The sequence below is a fragment of the Mastomys coucha genome, unplaced genomic scaffold (genome assembly GCF_008632895.1).
Source record: "Mastomys coucha isolate ucsf_1 unplaced genomic scaffold, UCSF_Mcou_1 pScaffold8, whole genome shotgun sequence".
Lineage (NCBI taxonomy): Eukaryota > Metazoa > Chordata > Mammalia > Rodentia > Muridae > Mastomys > Mastomys coucha.
In genome coordinates, this window is record NW_022196914.1 from 56,722,446 (window position 1) to 56,730,913 (window position 8,468).

Consider the following 8,468-nt stretch of genomic DNA (forward strand, 5'->3'; position numbering starts at 1 on the left):
CACATAATAATCAAAACACCAAATGCACTAAACAAAGAAAGAATTTTAAAAGCAGTAAGAGAAAAAAAGGCAAGTAACATATAAAGTCAGGCCTATCAGAATTACAGCAAACTTCTCACAAGAGACTATGAAAGCTAGAAGATCCTGGGCAGATGTCAGACAGACCTTACAAGAACACAAATGCCAGCCCAGGCTACTATACCCAGCAAAACTCTCAATTACCATAGATGGAGAAAACAAGATATTCTATGACAAAACAAATTTACACAATATCTTTCCACAAATCCAGCTCTACAAAGGATAATAGATGGAAAACATCAACATAAGGAGCAAAACTACACCCTAGAAGAAGCAAGAAGGTAATCTTTCAACAAATCCACACAAATCTAATTTTATCTCTTACAATAAAAACAATAGGAAATAACAATTACCTTTTCTTAATATCTTAATATGAAAATTAATATTACCAACATATCCTAATCAATTGAAATCCAAAAATATGAGGAATTAGAAATTTGTTGATTGTCATCCAATGGTCTCTCTAATTTGGTAATTGGAGGAATAGGTCCAATATTGTACAATCTATATACACTTTCAGCTTCTTTGTGACAGTGTCTTGTTGTGTACAACATAAGAGTCTTGAAATCTTGCTTCTCCTATCTCAGCCTCTCTATTAGTAGTATTGTTTATTTCATGTTTTTACACTATACTATGGTTTTCAGAACAGCTTATATATTTCAAAAGTATTTATATACCCAAGAGAAACATAGACGATTAACTAGGGAGGTTGCTTGTTAGAGAACAACAAAGAATGAGACTGAATGCTTTGATTGAGTTTGTAACTCTTGTATCAAGTTTGAAGAAGAGGACTTTATAAGTTACTCTTTCTCTGAGATGAATGCTTTTCAAAATCATCACAGCCAATGAATCAGATTCTTACCCTCACCTAATGTCTGTGCCACCCTCCAAGCAGAACCATTGTTCATTGAAACAGTTGGTGAGTGACTTTATGGATAGACCATCTTAATACCTACACCATTTCTTAAATGAATGTAACCTGTTCTCTGTGGGCTGAGAATAAAGTCACTCACTCAAGTCAAATAGCTTTGACCATAGCAGGAAGTCTATACCCAAAAATGGAGCCTACAATTCATTTCTTGGTGTAGCAGAACCATCAACTCTCAGCTTAGCTAAGATGGAGGTAAAATACTTTGGTGATGTGAGGGTCATTGAAGTACAGCCTTATTACAATGAAATCCAATGTCTAAAAATTGTTCTTACTTTGGGTTTATACCACAGTAAGAGCCAAGATTTTAAACTCTAGTAAATACAAAACAAACAAACAAACAAAAAGACTTTATATATTTATGTTCATTTAAGAAAATACTAGTAGTGATGTATTATTTTGAAGTATACAGTTAATATATTTAAGTATTTAAAATTTATATTGAGAAAAATGTATTTTCACTATTGCTGTAGACAAGCATCTACATAAGACTGTTAAATTGATTGTTGTTTTATATCAAACAACTTTTATAATACTCATTTTTATTGTTATAATATTTTATAAATTTTAAAGAATATGACAAAAAAGATATTGTAAGTATTGAAGGGGGGTTTCTGGGAGGAGTGGGGGTACAAAAGGGAAACAAGAATGTGATTTAATTCTATTTACTTAAAATATGTTCTTAAATGTTAACAAATTCAGATAAATTGAAATCATGCAACTTTTCTCAGCATAATGCAATAAAAGTTTAAAAAAACAAAGAAGGAAAAAAAAGAAGTAGTGTTTCATTTGAAGAAGTATCTTTAAGAAATAGAACTGCATGTCACGTCACCAGGGGCAGGGCAGGCTGTTAGGGTTCATAGCTTGGTCCCATGTTATGTCTACTTTCTGCTTACTGGTCCTGCTATTCTACCATACCTGCATATAGCTACATCTTCCCTGCCATGAGAGATGGTATCCCCTCAAACTGGAGTCAAGCTAAACACTTGCTCCTTTAAGTTGCTTTTGTCAAGAGAATTTTATCACAGGAGTAAGAACTGGGGTTTATTAGGAAAGAGATTATATATGTATAGATTTAAGTGAGGGTGTTAAGAAAGGAATGCATAGTTCTGTACAGGATTTTGTAGCTTTTGAAGCTATTCTTGATAGATATAACTGTCAACCAGTTCCAAAGATAAGCAAAGATCAAAAAACAAACTTAAATATTGACTGATTTATTTTTTAACTTAAATTATTTCCTTTTGGAAACAAATTTCCAAGATGGTTTGTGAAGTACATTTTTTTTCAGGCTCACATATAATAAGATAAAAATTGAAGGTCACATATATTTAGCCTTAAGCATTATCTTAGTCAGTGTTCTATTACTATAAAGAGACGCCATGGCTGTGGCAACTCTTATAAAGGAAAACATTTAATTGGAGCTTGCTTACAGTTTAGGAAGTGTAGTGCATTATCATTATGGCAGGAAACATAAGAGGCATGTAGGCAGAGATGGTGTTGGAGAAGCATCTGAGAGTTGTACATCCAAATTTGAAGTGGGCACTCCTCCCTAATGACTAAACATTCAAAACACATGAGCCTGTGGGGGTCATTCTTATTCCGACTACTACATTTCACCCCCTGGCCCCATGGGCTTGTAGCCATATCATAATGCAAAAGTGCATTCAGTCCAACTTCAAAAGTCTCCATACATTTTCAGTCTTAAGACTGTTGTTTAAAAGTCCAAAGTTCAAAGTCCCTTCTGAGACTCATGCAATCTCTTAATGGTAAACCCTGATAAAAATCAAAATCAAAAAGCAGATCACATACTTCTGATATACTATGACACAGGACATATATGACCATTCCACAGGGAGAAGAGGGAGCCTATTGAAGAAATACTAGACCAAAACAAGACTGAAACCCAGCAGGGCAAACTCCAAACTCTCCATCTCCATGTCTGATGCCAAAGTGCTCTTCAGATCTTCAACTCGGTTCAGCTTTGTTGACTGCCATATACTTCTTTCTCTTGTGCTGGTGCCAAACATGATCTGTAGCTTTCCTCAGCAGGTATTCATGACTCTGGCATCTCCAACATCTCGGGGTCTCGAAGGCAGTTAAGCTTCACCTTCACAACCTCATGCAGTGGTTCTCTGGGCCCTCCATGCACGACATCCCTGACACACATCTGGCCTCAGCAGCTTACTTAACTGTAGAATGAGATTCCACAACCCCCCCCTTTTTTGTATTCTTCATTCTAAAACCAGAAACCTGTGGCCAAAGCTACCAAGTTCTTCTGCTTGCTGAAGCTGGAACATGGCCTCCTTGTTCGATTACATCAGCATCAGCTTTCTGTTGCTGATGGTTTCCTTAACTGCTTAAGCTTTTCTTTAACTCCTTTTCACAAGTTAGAAACTTAACTGGGCGGGGCCTTCCCCTGAGGTCACTATGCCCTTTATTCCATCTAGCATCAGGCTTTTCTTTAAATGATACAGCAATAGCTCACAATTTGTCTTAGTCAATGTTCTATTGCTGTAAAGAGACACCATGACCACAGCAACTCTCGTAGACTTAGATTTTTCAAAACCTTTTCAAATGCTTCAACCTCCCTTCTAGCCCACCATCCAAAGGTAGGGGAGAAAAGATGGTAAGTAGAACAAGGGGATGTGGACCTGTTTAGAAGTAATGATTCCAATATCTGTTTGTCAAGTTCAAAAGTGTCACCAAACGAGTCAGTAACAATTCAGGCCTCTGTTGAATTGAATGAGTCAGCGAGATTGGCCAGGACCAGCCACAAGGCCAGGAGTTTTCCGCCATGCCTCTCTCAACGAAATAAAGATCACTGAAGATGTGAGACTAACGAAGAGTCTCCCCGTCACTGCCCATTGAGTCCTACCTGTACTCTCTCCAAACATCATGTGTCCTCTCACAAGTCTTGCCTCAGCAAACCATCACGTGAGTCTGCTTCGGCAAAACATCATATGAATCTCTATCACATGACACAACCAGAAATTTCCACTTCAACTCTCATAAAGAGAATCATTTCAATGGGTCTAGCTTATAGTTTCAGAAGTTTAGTCCCTTATCATCATGGCATTAAGTATGACAACACTCCAGACATGGTGATGAGAGAAGTTGCTGAGAGTTCTAGGTGTGGATCAACAGGCAGCAGGAAAAGAGATGCTGGGCCTGGCTTGGCTTTTAAGACCCCAAACCCACTCCCAGTGACAAACCTCTTCCAACAAGGCCACATCGACTTCAGTAAGGTCACACCTTCTAATCCCTCACAAGAAGTGCCATTCATTGATGACCAAGCATTCAAATATATAAACCTATGAGGCCCATTCCTATTCAAACCACCACAAGCATGGTTCTCTTAGGGAATGGATTTTCTTCTCTATGAAGGCAAACTTCACGGTGATTTCTTTACCAGTTGAGTCAAAATTCTTGACTCTTACCCAATGGGAAAAGTAACAGAACCTAGGGCAAGAGACTCACAGACCTTCTCATGTCTCCTTAGGTTTTGCAATCTTTCTATTTTGTCTCAATAATAGTTAGAGAAAGGAGAGGTAGTGTGATTTATTTTGGCATATTTGATGGCAAAGCCTGCATTATTGCCTATAGTGTGGAGAGGGGTGCCATAGAAAGCAGAGTTCAGGATGATGCACTGACCTTGGTCATAGCAATGTATCTCAAGCTGATCTCATAAGGACCATCGGTCTAATCCTAAAACAACCTCTCCTCTCTCTCTCTCTCTCTCTCTCTCTCTCTCTCTCTCTCTCTCTCTCTCTCTCTCTTCCTCCTCCTTCTCTTTATTTATTTTTTCAAACAGGGTTTATGTAGCCCTGGCTGTTCTGAAACTCATTCTGTAGACCAGACTTAAACTCACAGAGATCCACCTGTATCTGTCTCCCTTGCGTTGGAATTGAAGGCATGCACAACCACCCAGCCTAAAAGAATCTCTAGGAGTCACTGTAAGCCACATTTTACTGGTATACTGCCCCATGCTGTTTAAACCTGTTTATAATGGATTTGAAGAACAAAAGGCCTAGCTATCCCAGACTCTAGCATTTTATTTCAAGAATCCTCTGAAATGTTCTCCAAAACAGCTTTTCTTAGAGCAGGCTAACCCCCTGATTCTGTGGCAGGGAGGGAAGAGACTGTAAAACAGTCCCTGAGGAAAAACACTGTGTCCCTGAAAGCAACTGACAGGCAGGTAGTAATCTAGGTTGCTATTGCTATCCCATAATATCAAAAGCCCTGCAGTAGTAGCTGGAAGCTGGAAGTTGAGCCACAGAGAGCAGCTCAATCATATCAGAAACTACAGATGACTGGCCAGCCCTCCCAAGAAATTTCCGCTAGACAATCATAAGCACCCAATTGATGATGTAACTATCTCCTGTTATTGTTCTTATACTTGCAAGCCTTACCCAAAGGGACACTAATCCACCAGGGACTCCAACGTACTGTCCTGATGCAGCTTGCCCAGGTGATTTCTTCTGAATGCTTATATCCCTCCTTATTTGGTGTTATCTTTGTTAGTTCACTCAATCTATTTACTCCAGCCATCTCTGCTGGAAGCTTTGAAGCACCCAAGGTGAAACACCTTGTCCTCTGTCTGCTGCTTCTATCTGTGCACTTGTTAGTTAATTTTGTTTGCTATCATCAATCATACAAACAGCAACAGGTGAGGAGGTCTAACATCCTTCGTAGTTATCTTTTGCATTTAGCAGCTAATTTCCATGCATTCCATGAGCTGGGAGACTTAAGCTTGAAGTCACAGCAGAGAGGGCTTCCTAAGAAGTCCATAAATCAAAGCTTCATTGTGAAGACAAAGGTTGTTACGGTCACTCTCAGGTCCTTGGCAGATCTTAGGGTGTCTTGAATAGAATAGATTCTTGCAATATAAAGAGGCACGAATGAATGGATGAATGACTGCAATATCAATGTTCTCAATTTTCTTCCTGATGTTGGCAATTCGATCTGAACTTGCAAAGACATAGTTATAGTTATAGGAACACGAAGGAGAAAGAAGCAAATGCTATTGAATACCTGTGATGTCCAAGAAAGCAAGAACTTCCCAGCCATCATTGCTTCTAATCCTCCTTGTCATTATACTAAAAATTACATACTGTAGCTCCCCATTTTTACAACTGAAGAAAACAGGACTCAGAACACTATAATCATTCCCTTAAGCCTTATCCACTTTCAAATGCTACACACATTCCATTAATCCCTGTTCTCAAGTAGCAGAAGAGAAAGGCTTATGTAGATAACAGGAATATAAGAAGCCAAGAAGAACCATGAGAAATTTCATCTGTGCTTTATTTAAAATCAGAGCATAGACATGTAGCCAAAAGGCTTATACTCAAAACTCTTCTTGGTCACTCCATGTTTGTGAAGCCTTAGGGAATTTTTAAACTTCACTGTGCCTTGACTTTCTGATCTGTAAAATGGGAGTGATTGACTGAGTGTACATCCTGTGGAGGTGTTATGAGAAACATTTATAAGTGGGATGTGTGTGTTTATGATGCTAAGGATAAAGTCCAGGAAGTGTTTTAAGTAAGAATTGACAGTGTAAAAATGAGTGGGAGGAATATGGATTGTCATCTGAAAACTCAGAAGAGGTTTCCAGAAACAAAGAGCAGAGCAATGGAGGACACGAACCCTGAATCATCTCAGAGAAGGAACTGTGACGATAAAGCTAGGAACCGTAATGATAAGTTGGCCATTCTCCATGGGATGGTGTGCATGGAGGGCACTGAAGATGCCATGTTAAGGGATATCCAGGACCCAAGAAACTGACGTATACTCCCCATCACAATGAGTCACAGATAGGGATGAGGCAGGAGGACAATTATGGCCAGTTCATCTCAAAGCCTAGTTCAGGGACTGGCCCGTCTATTCCACATACAATTTCTTCTACCAAGTAGCCCTGCGAGCTTGCTCAAGTGGCTCTCTTTATCTAGCTGTGCGGTGCTTTTTGTTTTCAAGCTCTTTACTTGAAATGGTGCTGTTTTGTATTTGTAGATGGTCCCACACTGCGCGTGGGCAGCAGGCTGGCTGCTACTCAGAGCTGCCAGAAGATGCTGGAGTTTACTTTTCCTTGTTTATTATTGGTTTGTTTGTTTGTGAGACAGTCACTTATAACCCAGCTAGGCTTTGAACTTGCTCTGTACTTGGGGACGGCCTTAAATTTCTGAACCTCCTGCTTTCACTGGCCAGATGAACCACAAGGCCCAGCTCAGCAGAAGGTTAAAGCCATTCTTTCTACGGCAACAAGGCCAAGGACTGTTCAGTTTCCCCCAAACAGAAGGCATTTGTATGCCCAAACGAAACAAAATTTCAATCATTAAGAGTCCCAGGAGACTGGATGCTGAGGTCATGGCCCCTCCTCTATAGGTTACCTATAGAAATGGCTGAGGTCTATGTTTAGGATAAGAAATGGACACTGTACACAACAGCATTTAAACATACACAAATGAGTATCTCACAGAACCTCAAAACTCGTACAAACAGCCAATAATTCATGTAAGATTGATGGGATAACCTTGGCTCATTGGGAAATCTAATGGGTTGCTCAAATGGTAAAGGCATGTTTTCAGTCATTAGCAATGTTTTGCTTATTTTTTACAGTCTTATGAACAAAATTTTTACCAAGTTATCAATCTCACTGAGGTGCTTTTCTGTCTCTGCGGCAGCCTTCTAATCTAGTAAGAACCAAATTCTTTCTACTTCAGCCTCATTCCAGGACCAGTTGTCTGTATAATAATGGGATGCATGATCAGCCATGTTTTGGTAATGAATGCACATCCTAGAGTGACATTGGATTGCCGTGGGCAAGTCCCATAAGATATGTCAAAACTATACTGGGAAGCAGTCTAGAACATTCTTTTTCAATGAAGTCTCAAGATTCCTCATAAACATATAAGTATAGCAATCATTTATATAGACAGAAAATACTTTAAAGTGTAAGATAATCGATTTGTTCCACATTCAAATCATCATGACCATTCTACCATTCAAACCATTCTAGTTTGAAACAGATTTAGCTATAGGTATGAAACTAAGTGGCAATCTTTGTGTTGTATTCTAAATATTGTTGTACCCAGATTCACTCTCACTCACATTACTCATCTCTGAGCCATGTTGTAATTTATAGGATAAGTTATAGAATAAGTATTATTCTTGCACTAATATATAAATATATATCTATTATATTTTTCTATCTATCTATCTATCTAAACCTATATATCTACATATATATATATATATATATATATATATATATATATATATATATATATATATATATATATCTGTCTTTCTACGGAACAGAAATTCTACTGAAATACATTGGACAAATCTGCCAATAGATCATACACAGAAACAGAAGCAAAGTCATTTTATTCCAAAGGAAAAACCTAAACAAGGGAAGTATGTCTAAGTATCTATAATTCAATGATATACTTATTTTCAACTG

At 38.4% G+C, this 8,468-nt stretch overlaps 1 long non-coding RNA gene across 1 annotated transcript; it reads right to left on the reverse strand.

The window, feature by feature from the left end:
• Window positions 1-2,399: 2,399 nt before the first annotated feature.
• LOC116083697 lies at window positions 2,400-2,898 on the reverse strand. The gene is made up of 2 exons (XR_004115872.1): window positions 2,816-2,898; window positions 2,400-2,562 (listed from the first exon to the last, which is right to left on the reverse strand). It is a non-coding gene; the product is annotated as an uncharacterized LOC116083697 (long non-coding RNA).
• Window positions 2,899-8,468: the final 5,570 nt, after the last annotated feature.